This window comes from Manis pentadactyla, chromosome 11 (assembly GCF_030020395.1).
Source record: "Manis pentadactyla isolate mManPen7 chromosome 11, mManPen7.hap1, whole genome shotgun sequence".
NCBI classification, from domain to species: Eukaryota; Metazoa; Chordata; class Mammalia; order Pholidota; family Manidae; genus Manis; species Manis pentadactyla.
In genome coordinates, this window is record NC_080029.1 from 37,421,312 (window position 1) to 37,434,146 (window position 12,835).

Sequence of the window (12,835 nt, forward strand, 5' to 3'; positions counted from 1 at the left end):
ATAATACATGAGTAGGAAATCTTACATATATTTTATATAATATACATATACACATCTTTGTTATTTTATGGATGCAAACTGTTTATGAGTATACTAATAGTTACTTTAAAGTTTACCCTACATATGACCCTATTTTCTCCAGGTCCTCTTTGTTTTATGTTGGAGGTTTTCCTCCAATATTTAGGATCTTTGGCTGTTTATTTATAGATGTGAGGATCTGTGAGATGGGAGAGTAGAACTGGGATTCCGACACTTTTAGTCATAGGTCTAATGCCATCTTGTGGACTTGGTGCCTATAAGCACTGAGCTTCTGAGGGGATTTTCAGAGCTAATTATCTTGCTTTTCGTTAACATTTCTGATATTTGCTCCTTAAATTGTTACTTCAGCCACCCTGTTAAATTGATTACTATTCTTCAACTTCCATTTCTATAAATCCATTAAAATCTCTTCACTCTTGCTTGGTCATTCTGTTTTTCATTCCTTTATCAACACTTTAGAAAATGGAAGCAGAGAGAAACTCTTAAGTTACTCCACCCTTTAAAACCAAAGTCCACAGAAGGTTTAAGTAGGAAAGTTAAGGACTTGCTCTTTCTAAAACACTGGTTTTAGAAACCAGACTTCATAAAGAGGCCTTAGGGCAGGGGGAATGAAGCAGACATAGTTGCTTTAAAGCTAATGCAAAGTCCAAGTAAGACAATGCAGGGCTGAGTTAGGGCAGCAGCAGTGGGCATAGTAAACGTATATGGTAATGTTTTTTTTTTCTCCCAGGAACTATCAATGTGTGACTGAATGAAGAGGGTTACACTGAGGGTCAATAATTATGTTAAGGCTTTAATGTGGTTGGTTACTAGTAAAACTACTGTAGTAAAGCCATGGAAAGAGGGAACACAGAAGGTAAAGAAAATTTTTTGTAGAACTTTGGGGACACTTACATTCAAGAGGAGGCAAAGGAACCAAAAGAGGACTGGGGTGAAAGAAAACCAAAGGACAGTGGTGTTTCACACAAGACTGGGGGGATTAATGTTTTCAAATGAAGGTAGGTCCTATTAGACCAAAGTAGAGAAAGCCCTTGAATTGGCAATTAAGAGTTGACATGATCTTTGAGAGAAAGGTTTTCATGGGAGCCTGGACACTAAAGCTGTACTCTAGTAGATTGAAGAATGAAGGTAAGATGAGGTAGAGGCAGCATATCAAATATTACAGAAAATGGACTAAATCAATGGGTAGTCAGGATCAGAGGAAAGATTTTATAGAATGGAAGAGAGTTGCCTATTTGTAGGAAGGAGAAAAAGGTACAGCTGGGGAACAGGTTGAAAATAAAAGTGAAAATAGAATTCATGATTCAAGGCCTCAGAAGACGTGATTAAGTGCATGGCAGAGATTAACCTCAGAAAGAAGCACACTTCTGAGATTCTTAGGATCTTCTAGCAACCTCTGCTCCCCTTAAAACACACACAGAAAACACCAACCCATAAGGTTTTTGTCTTGCACTAGTATCTATCTCTGTCTCTCTCCCTGTCACACCAGTTCAACCTATAGGAAACAATAACTCACTGTAATGTATATCCTAAAAATATATATGAATTATTGAGTCCATACACCACAAAGGAGGCTTCATCAGAAGAGTCTAAGGTTGGCTTTGACACTCCTAGTTCTTGTCCCCACTGAAGTCTCTCCATCTGTATGGTGTAAACAGATGTCTCCCATGCTCTGTGGTCATTCTGCAGATAACTGTTATATGAAATATTCACATGTGTGCATGCATGTGCATTCACACACACACACACACACCCCTCCCAAGGACTCTATATTTCTCAGAAAAATACAGAGTTAATAGAGAGTTACTCTGTCACTTTCCATCCTCTTAGCCTTTTTCTTCATAGCACCAAGGCTGATTTTCAGCTGATATACTTTAGCATGGCTACATCAATTGCTATAATATTGAAATACTCTACTTCTCTGCTGGTAAGTAAATAGCTTCTGCCCCAGATCCTGAGTGTATCCCCTATGCTTGCTATCTTAGCATCATTCGGACCTTCCCATGATCCAGCAACTAAAGGAGTAATGCCAGTCACGATAAGGCTACGGATGGCCCATGTTCTGATTGAGGGTAGGGTAGGAGTAGGGTGGGGTATGTGGGAACACAGTCACAAGCTAAAGCTTATATACTAACACTGTACTGGGTATGTCAAGGACGTTGGGAGTGAGCAGGAAAGGGAAGTGAGGAAAGAAGGAAGAGAGCAAATACATGGGAGTACAGGGGATGTAAAACCATTCCAAGTACCACAAGTTTGCCATACTAAACATTTGAATAATGACCCTGCATAGTCCTTATCATTACCTGAAATTACATTAAATACTCTTTAATATAAATTATTGATATTGTCCGTCTGCCAGCTAGAAAATAAGCTGCATGAAGGCAAGGACTTTGTTCTGTTTAACATTGCAACTCCAGGACCTAAAATATACAGAGCACATAATAGGCGATTATTATGTGTTGAATAAATGAATCAATTCATATTTACAAGAAACATTTCCTAAATAAAACACATTTTACGTAAATTCCTGGCCATAATAGGTGTAGTACTTTATATTATTTTTGCAGAGTGGTTTGCAGTCCTCATTTTTTTATCTTCCATTTTCCTAATCATGTCCAGAGGATTCTGTCCATAAGAAATGACCATAATGGTGACCATTTCATGTTACAGTGCCATCTACCTGCAAGTCTACCATCTGTCTACTCACAGACCCAATTTGAAATCCTTGCTTTTCCTTATCCTAGCCTATCAAATAGGCAGTCAAGGTATCTATAAGGGAAAAGAGTAAGATTTGTTTTCTCTTGCCATGAGAATTCTCCCAGGGGTGGGAAGCAAAGGTTATAATTTATTTCACTTACATCTGCTTTTTATGACTTTGTTTTTAGAAAGTTTTCTTCTATTCACTGCTCATGCTGCACTAAGTAGTAAAGTGAGATTTTTGAAATGTAATTTTTTTAATGTAGAAGATTTATGGGAGAAAGAAATGATTATAAAAGCCAATTTTGTAGTACAAACCAACAACTTTCATGTATTGATCTTCAGTATTTGAATTTAAGGGTGAGAAAATGCTAATTAGACTAATATATTCTGTAACTGAGACTTAATCCAGTCAACGTTCCTTTTCTCTTCTAAACTTTTCACTTCATCAACCTGAGGGCGATCATCTGTAATCATTTGTAATCATGATTACACTTATTCTAGCTACAGACTCTCTATTTTATCTCAATGAGCAATGTATTTTTTTTATATGAAAGGAAGCATGGCTTTGCTGCAGTGTGATATTATTGCTCAGATAGTAAGATGCCTCCAATTATGATCAGATCCATCTTTACATTGCTTGGTGCAACACAGGATACATTTCTGGCAAGGAAATTTATTTAATATACTGTTTAGAATATTATATCCAAATTCCTAATAAATAATTTTCTAGGATAGATGAGAGAGAGTCAAACGATATGTAAATCTAAAAAGATGTAGACAGTGAGTAGGAATACCATTGATATTTGAGTCTGGGAGCCAGAAAGTTCCAGAAATCCTACAAAAGAAAATAGAAAGCTTTCTTATTTCCTTTATAGCTCAGGTAAGTAGTTTTGTATCATACCATCGCATGTGTCAGTTGGAGAACTTGTTAAAAAAAGAAAAATCCTAAGGATACTAGATTAGTCAAATAGTCTGTATTACACTGTAGAGAAAATGGAAGTTTCATGGCCAGGATTCTCACCTGACCCTGGTCTGCTTGCCCACTGAGCTTGTGCAGTGCTTGCAGGCTGTGGGTAAAATTGCAGTATTTCTAAAATCTCTCCCCTGGCTTTAGTGCATCTCCGTATCAACAGGTGTTTCCAAGGGGTGAAGAGAAGTAGTCGACCTCCGTATCTATGGGTAATTACCTGGGCCAGCCAGGGCTTATCTGGACCTGAGAGGTTGGGAGGAGTATTTGCTCACTTCTGCCGCAGCAGGAGAGAGAGGAGGGATGGAAGTAATAAACAGGTTTTAAACTTTATGTCTCCCTTTGATTGATTTTGGTTTCAGCTCGGTATTTTGTCCCAGGATTTCACCTCCCCAGAGTTACATCTGGCAGTAGTCTGCAGGACCTCTGAACCCGAAATCTGTCTACATGGGTTCGACCCTTGGGCAGGCTGCCCTAGAGATGGTGGGGAGATGCCGGGAAACACCCTATGGATAGTGGAGAGGCCCCAGAGGGTGCAGCTTGACCTGGGAGCCCCCTATTTGTGGGGCTTCTAATTTGGGAGCCCTTAGTGGGGAACTGATCTAAAGTAAAGCACCTCTTAGAGGGGTGGGGCCTTCCCCAGAACTGGGGAAGTGTAGAGACACTGGAAGCTGCAGAATTAGCCCTCTGTGAGATAGAGAACTGCTTAGAGGCCCTTAGTGGCCACGTAGCAGCTGGCATTATAGGGTTTCTTTTCCTTGAGATAGTGGAAAATGTTATCAAGGAGAACAAGAGAGGGTTATACAGGAGAGGGAGAGGGCTATCAAGGAGAAAGAGAGGTTTATTGAGGAGAGAGAGGGACTTAGGTGGAAGAGAGACACACTTCAGCATTGCTTGGAGGAGCTGGGTGATGACCTATGGGATGCCCATAAGGAAGAGAGACAGTTATTGAGAAAATGGATTGCACTCCTGGAAGATTCCTTAGCAGCAGCAGGAAGGGGAGGTGGCAGGAGAAACTGCATTGCAGGAGGCTGTAGGGGAGGAGGAGGAAAGGGCGGTGCTTTCAACCCTGGAGATGGTGGAGAAGCCGGGGGAGATGAGGAGGCAGGGCCATGGGCTGACCTGCTGCTGAGGCCACCACAGGAGGTACCAGCCTCTCCTGTATTAAAGGCCTACCCAGCTGTAATTAAAAAAATAAAAATGAAACAACCGCAGGCTCCTCAAGGGGAGGAGCTGCCCCCTCCCCAGGTTGGGGAGGACTCTATGCTCTGCCCCTATACCCAGGATGAGCTGGAGGATATGTGTGTCCAGTATAGGAAGAAGTCATTGGAATCTTGCCCTACATGGATGGCTTTTACGTCTTTGGGATATAGGGGTGGAAAACGTTATGTCAGGTCCTGAAATGAGTAGACTGGCTTCCCTGACAACTCGCCCTTCCCTCCAGCAGCAGTTGCAAAGTGCCCGTCATACCTCAGGAAATCAAATACTTCTGGATTGGCTGACAGCTGCTATTACGGAAGTTGGCCTCATCAGGGTGATCTACCATATTTACCCAGTAGCTGGAAAACATATGTAGAGCTCCAACAGGTGTTGGGGGAATTGGGCATGGAAAATATCTTCTATAATATGGAACCCCCAGGACCCCAATGAGGAGTTGTTCACCATAGAAATGAGAAATCTGGTGCTGCATACAGCTCCCACATCTCTCTTAGGGTCCCTAGTGACTAGTCTTGCCCCCAACATAGGCAACTCTTAAGTGAGGCTACGTGTACTTTAGCAGATCTGGGAGAGGTTGAAACTATAAGGGCACAGAAGGAAGTACGGGCTACAACTGAAAGGACAGGTGTAAAAAGCCCCATGAAAGTCTCGAGGACCCAGATGTGGGTTGATTTGATAAAGGCTGGGGGAGTGAAAAAAAAAGTTGATGGGCAGCCCAATAGAATCTTGTTAGAACTGCGGCACCAATTAAAGCCAGAGCAGCAGTTCCAGCCGCTGAGGTCCAGGACACAGAAACTGGAGTCAAGGCCTCATGCCCGGCCTGTGTCCCTGCAAAACTTCCTGGGGGACAGTACTCAGGATTCGCCTGGGCCCTCACCCCCACAGGAGAACTATTGGGCATCACAGTTCGACTGGGGGTGGTCAAGGTCCCCACCTTGGGGGATGTGGTGGGGACTGGAGGCCACATGTAAAATTAGCAATTCATTGGTCCCCTGTGAATGTACAACGTGTCCTGGCCCTGGTGGACACAGGAGCTTACTGTTCTCTAATTTATGGCAACCCTGAACATTTTCCCAGAATCCCTGCTGTGATAGATGGCTATAGGGGTAAGGCAATTAGAGTGAAGAAAGCCCAAATCCCACTGGGGATAGGGCATTTATCCCCAAAGGAGTATACTGTGTACATTTCTCCCAGCCCTGAATATATTTTGGGGACAGATATCCTGAAGGGCCTGTGGTTACAGACCACTGCAGGTGAGTTCAGACTGAGGGTATGTGTGGTAAAGGCAGTTCTGAGGGGACATGGTAGGCACCCACCTGTAGCTCTGCCTGTACCTTGGCAGGTGACAAATACTAAGCAGTATAAATTGCTTGGTGGGCACAAGGAAATTGGAGAATCTCTATAGGAGTTGGAGAAGGTGGGCATCATAAAGCCCACTCATAGTCCCCAGTGTGGCCAGTGAAAAAGCCAACAGCTTCTGGCGTATGACTGTGGACTACAGGGAATTGAATAAAGTCACACCCCCTTTGCATGCTTCTGTCCCCTCTGTAGCAGCCATTATGGACACACTTGTCATGAACTGGGAATTTATCATTACATTATGTTGTAGACCTCACTAATGCTTTCTTCTCTATTGACATAGCACAGGAAAGTCAGGACAGTTTGCCTTCATGTGAGAAGGCCGGCAGTGGACATTCACTGTCCTTCCACAGGGATACCTCTACAGTCCCACCATTTGTTATGGACTTGCAGCCCAGGACCTGGCCACATGGAAGAAACTGTAAACGGTGCAGTTGTATCACTAAATTGATGATATCATGCTCAGGTCTGATTCTCTTTCAGATTTAGAAGAGGCAGTTCCTAGACTGCTGCAACATCTACAGGAGAAAGGATGGGCTGTGAACAGCACCAAGGTTCAGGGACCTGGTTTGTCTGTAAAATTCTTGGGTGTTGTCTGGTCGGGTAAAACTAGTTATTCCTGAAGTAGTCACAGACAAGGTCCAGGCTTTCCCTGCCCCTTCCTCTGTGGCAGTATTATAAGAGTTTATGGGTCTTTTGGGCTACTGGAGAGTATTTATCCTGCACTTGGCACAAATTCTGAAGCCCTTATACCGGCTGGTATGAAAGGGCATCAGGTAGGACTGGGATGAGACATGTGCAGCTGCTTTTACTGCTGCTAAGTGAGCAGTCAAGGCCATGCAGGCCTTGAATGTAATGGACTCATCAAGGCCCTGTGAGCTAAATGTTCATGTAACCAAAGATGGTTATGGATGGGGTCTTTTACAGCGGCTTGAATGGACACACAAACGTATTGGATTCTGGTCACAAAATGGAAAGGAGCAGAGGTCTGGTACACCTTGAAAGAGAGGCAACTGGCTGCTGTGTACCATGCCTTGCTGGCTATGGAGCCTAATGCCAGAACAGCTTTAACCAAGGTAATAACCATTTATCCCATCGCAGAGTGGGTGCGAGACTGGACCCAAAGGTGACGGAGTGGCGTGACACAGATGCCTACGCTGGCCAAATGGGGCTCATATTTAGAGCAGCATAGCACCCCCTCTACGAGCCCCTTGGGTGGAGAACAACACTTATTGGGGCTAGTGACCTATACCAGTTGAAAGCAGAAAGAATTTGCTTTTATGCCATTTGTAGCCAAGAGTCCTTATCAGGAGGGAAAAACCCCTATTCCAGAAGATGCTTGGTATACAGACGGCTCCAGTCATGGGAAGTCCCTGAAGTGGAGGGCTGTGGCTTTCCATCCTAAGACTGAGACAATATGGATGCAGGATGGAGAGGGGAAGAACAGCTAATGGGCTGAGTTGTGGGCAGTATGGCTTGTGATCACACAGGAGACCTTCCCTGTAGTTGGCTGCACTGACAGCTGGGCTGTCTATCAGGGCTTGGTCCTGTAGGCTACCGACATGGTACCATGCCAACTGGATGGTTGGTCACTGGCCCCTTTGGGGGCAAGAGTTGTGGCAAGACCTGTGGGGCTCTGGTCAGACTAAGACCACTGCTGTATATCATGTGACTGGCCATTTGCTTTTGGCATCCCCAGGGAATAATGAAGCAGACACCTGGGCCCAGGTGTGCTGGCTAGAAGGAAAGCCTGCCACTGATGTAGCCCAATGGTTACATCAGTGTTTGTTGCATGCAGGGCAAAAGACAATGGGGGCTGTAGAGAGAGGTACAACAGTTTGTTGAAATCTGGCCTGAAGTTGGACACCAGTAGTCTATGGGGCTGGTCAGTTCCCTTATGGACAGTGCTACGGCATTTGAATGAGAAGCCTCAAAAAGGAGCCTTAAGCCCTGTGGATATGCGAACACACATTGCTGCCTCTCCTATACAACTCTATGTGCAAACCAAAGAGGAGTTACTGAAGCCAGGATATAGCCAGCAGAGCAACATCCTGCTGCCAGCCTCTACTGCATTAAACCCTGGAGACACTGTTGAGTGGACATGGCCCTGGATGTTTCGACACATGGACAGCAACAACTGGCCCTTCTGGCACCTTGGGGAAGGGGCCTGGAAGCTGGCCTTGTGTGTAGTCCTGGAGTAACAGCAGAGTGGCCCCCACGGTAGTGTACTCAAAAACGTCTAGGAGGTAAGAGCATCTTACGAGGAAGTTTTGTTTTATCTTTATGGCCAGTGCATGTACCTCTGGTAGCCCTGTATATTGACCCATCTGTACCTCCCACAGGGATGGGGGTGAAAGTTTGGTATACTAGACCAGGACAAGATCCTATTCCTGCCACTGTTCTATCACAGGACTACTCTCTTGCATGTAGCCTACCTAATGGACAAGATTTGCCTATGCTGGTATCATTAAAACATGTATCTTTTCGCCCTTAAGTTTATTTTCTTTTACATGCCTTGTGGCCTGGATGTGCCCCCTGGCTGCAGCTGCTGTGTGATGATTACTCTGAACTCTCCACCTCTTCAGCTACTGCCTGCCTGTGGAATGGGCAAGCTATGGACTTAATCTGCATAGGACTTTGAACCTAGCTGAATCCTCTGGCTTGAGGATTATTATGATTTTATTGCTGTTGCTATTGTATTATTAGTCTGGTTACAATGCTCCAGTTTTCTTCCCCAGGGACCATTGTGGAAGATGGGAAACAAATAGATTGTAAGGTGAAATTTCTGGAGGGGTGACCTGTGGGTAAAATTGCAGTATTTCCATAATCTCTTGCCTGGCTTTAGTGCATCTCCGTATTAACAGGCATTTCCAAGGAATGGAGAGAAGTAGTCGATCTCCATATGAATGGGTAATTCCCTGGCTGAGCAAGGACTCATAGGGACCTGAGAGGTTGGTGGGGGGAGGATGTGCTTACTTCTGCTGCAGCAGGAGAGAGATGAGGATGACTTCTTGTAAGCAATAAATGAGTTTTAAACTTTTTTTCTCCCTTTGACTGATTTTGGTTTCAGCTAGGTATTTTGCCCTGGGATTTCCCCTCCCCAGGGTTATGCAGGCACAGGCTTGTGCACTGTGAGGGCAGTAAGTTATCATTGGCTCTATAATTAACATAATTATCCGATTTGGTACCAGTCCTGCCTCTTCCCCAACTTTCACCTCTGCAAACTAAAAGGGGTAATAAAGTCCATCTTAAAACTGAAGCTAAAACACCACCATCTTGAAAAAAAGTTTGGTATGGTGACTGGTATAAACCAGCTGGCAGTTGTCACAGGATGTTTGTAACTCTGGGGGTAAAATCCTGGGGCAAAAATACCTTTGAAGCCAAAATCAGTCAAAGGGAGAAATAAAGTTAAGAAACCCAATTTATTTCTTACAGGCAGTGGTCCCATCTCTCTTTTGACCACCAGCAGCAGAAGAGAGGGCTCCACCTAACCTCTCTGGTCCAGATAAACCCTCACAATAGGTAATTAACTATTGATATGCAAATGAACTAATTCTCTCCATTCCTTGGAAACACCTATTGATATGCAGATGCACTGAAAGCTAGGCAAGAGATTCTGGAAATCTTGCAATTTTACCCACAATGTTCTTACCACCACTCTACACTCTGGCTTCAAGGGCAGTCTTGTTGACATTTTCAAAAGCTCCAGAGCTAGTAGGTAGCTTGCCATGCCTCATTACATGGTAGAGGCATGCAAGTGTAGATGTGAGTCTTATGTATTGGGTGACTTTTAAGAGGCTCTGGGTTTCAAGAGTTGGGCAAAGGAATATGTTACTTAGAAATGGAGCCAGAGGCTTCAAACATAAGTTGTTAGGCTAAGGTCTCAAGGACTGGCCAGCTAAATGAGGCAGGGAATTAGGGAGGCAGGCTGGAATGGAGTTTGAAGGTAGGGCTGTTCCTTTTAGATGTATTTTACCAGAGTGGAAAATGTGTTGGTTTGTACATACTGTATGCCTATACAAATGGACTGACACAAATAAGAGACATAATTGTAAGGTTGGAGGCACCAGAGGGAGGGGTGAGCACATCAGACACTGATGACGTGCCAAAGTCCCCAGCTGCTGCCCCCTCCCAACCTGAAAAACGTGCCTAAGGCTAGCCACTCCTCGCACCGCTGTAAATCTAAGCTCTGCCCCTGCCACCTTCTTTAAAAACTCGCTGCCTGCCCTGCTGAGCATGACTTCCCCAGCCTGTGATAGCCAGACTGGGGAACATCACCCGGGAATTGCGCTCAAATAAACTGCCTGGCCCTTTGTTGCCTCTCGTTGCCTACTTATTTTGGCTAGAATTTATCTTACATTTGGTACCAAAACCTGGGAAGGAGCGTGAGCGCGGGGCCCCAACTGGCCACCGGCAGCCCTGCCTCCTCCTTCCCCGACCCGGGACTTCAGCCTGCTCTCCGCTGCGTGGACTATTTTCCGGTGAGTCCCTCAGTTTCCCCTGGTCTGTTTCCCTTCCTAACTCCGTTTCACCTGGTCCGTCCAAAATTGTAGCTACGTCCTGGTTTGGGCATCCGGCCCATCTGCTGCAGGCATCCAGGATACCCACCCCTGGCCCTGCGGTGTGGGAGCCGTCCCTCACCCAGGCCGTCTCCCCTGACTTGGCGCGCTTGGGACGCTGGGTGCTCCTCTCAGCGGGATTAGTTGGGAAGTGGCGCAGACATGGGGAACCAGCCCTCGAAAGCAGAGGCTCAGACCCCGCAGCGGTGTCTCATTTCTAATTTGGCTACTCAATATTTGTCCCGGGAAGTTTGCAAATGCAAGCTAGTCTTTCTCTGCTCTGAGGCCGGGCCTCAGTATCCCTTGGACAACCAATCTCGCTGGCCCCCTGAGGGAACTTTCGATTTTGGCCTCCTCACCGACTTGACTAATTATTGCCACTGGAGTAGAGAGTGGAGTGAAATCCCATATGTGCAGGCTTTTTGGACATTGCGCTCCCGCCCAAACCTTTATGTTAAGTGTTCAATGACCCAAGTTTTCCTGGCCCAATTTCCAGTTAAAGATTGTCAGCCTCTTACTCTGCCCAGTCCTTCTTCCTTTTCAGATCCGCCAGAGGACCTTAGTCTCCCACCTCTCTCAGCTCGCTACTTCCACCCCTCCCTGCCACCATCTTTAAGTTCTTTGTCTTCCCCCGTGTTGCCGCCATCTTAAAGCCCTGCATTCTCAACCATGCCGTTGTCCTGATCTCCTCTTCCGGTGGCTGCACCACCCCCTCCCCCTCTCCTTCTGCCTTCACCGCCCTCTTCCCCAACCAGAACATGCTCCTTCTGCCCTCTGGTTCTGGAAGCCACAGACAAAAAGCAAAAAAAAAAAGAAAGCAATTAAATATCAGTAACTCAAATCTTTATATCAGTTTGTCTGTCTGTGTATATGTTTTTATATGAAAAGTGTTGCTAACTGTAATCGTTATGTCTCAATTTGTATATTTGTGTGTCTAAGTGTGTAAATAAAAAATATTTTCCTACCTCTGGATGGTATTAATAAAAATTGATTTAAAAACAAGCACTTGTGAAAATTGGGCATTCTAAAACTTCCAGAAAATCTAATAAAAAATATTAAGCATTAATGCTAATTTAAGTTGAACTGAAACAAACATGTCTTTATAGATATCAGCTGCCAAAGTTTACTTAAAGTCATTTAAGTTAATGTTACCTGTTAAATATTTCAAAAAGATGCTTAAAAAAGAGCTTGACTTTGATGTTTAGTAAAAGTTTTATAAGTAATCTAGCATAGTTGCTAAAAAGAAGTAAACAGGTATAGCAAATAAACATCTTAATAATAATAATACTGTATTAATGTATAAGAGTATATATATCTGCAAACAGTCTGAGAATTTTTGTAGTAATGAAAATTCTTGAAGTTTTGCTAAATCATATAGATGCATTTTGTACTTAATGAGAAATTGTGCTGTAAAGCACATTTCCAAAAATAAAATATGTTCATAAATGTATCAATCTGAAGAATGCTAGTGTAACAGTTTACAGTGGCCTATTTTTCAGTGTTCACTGAAAGTTAAAATAATAGTTTTAAGTTCTAATGAAAACTACTTAATATAATAAAATATTTCTGTATGCTAAAGATGTGTAAAATTAAAGCAAATAAATCTCAATATCAAGTACACAGCAAAACTAGAATTCTTTGTTAAAACAACAAAGATTTAGTCAACTGTTAATGTTAAAAGATTACAAAGGGTTTTCTAATTGTTTTATCAAAACAGTTCTTCATGCTTAAAGTCTCAATGAGTTGTCTGAGTATTTAAGAAAATGAAATCTTAATGTCAAAGGACTAAATGTTGAACTTTGTTAATAACTGTGTAACCTTCTGTATTTGCCTTTAAAATCTTTTATTGTCATTCTAATTAAATAGATAAGTATTGTTTCATAGTAACTTATGATTCTATTTAGACAAATGCCTTAAAAAAACTTTAACAGCTTCCCAAAATCAAATTCAAAAAGGTGCTTTTATCTCTAGTTAACTCTGATATTTTCTAGAG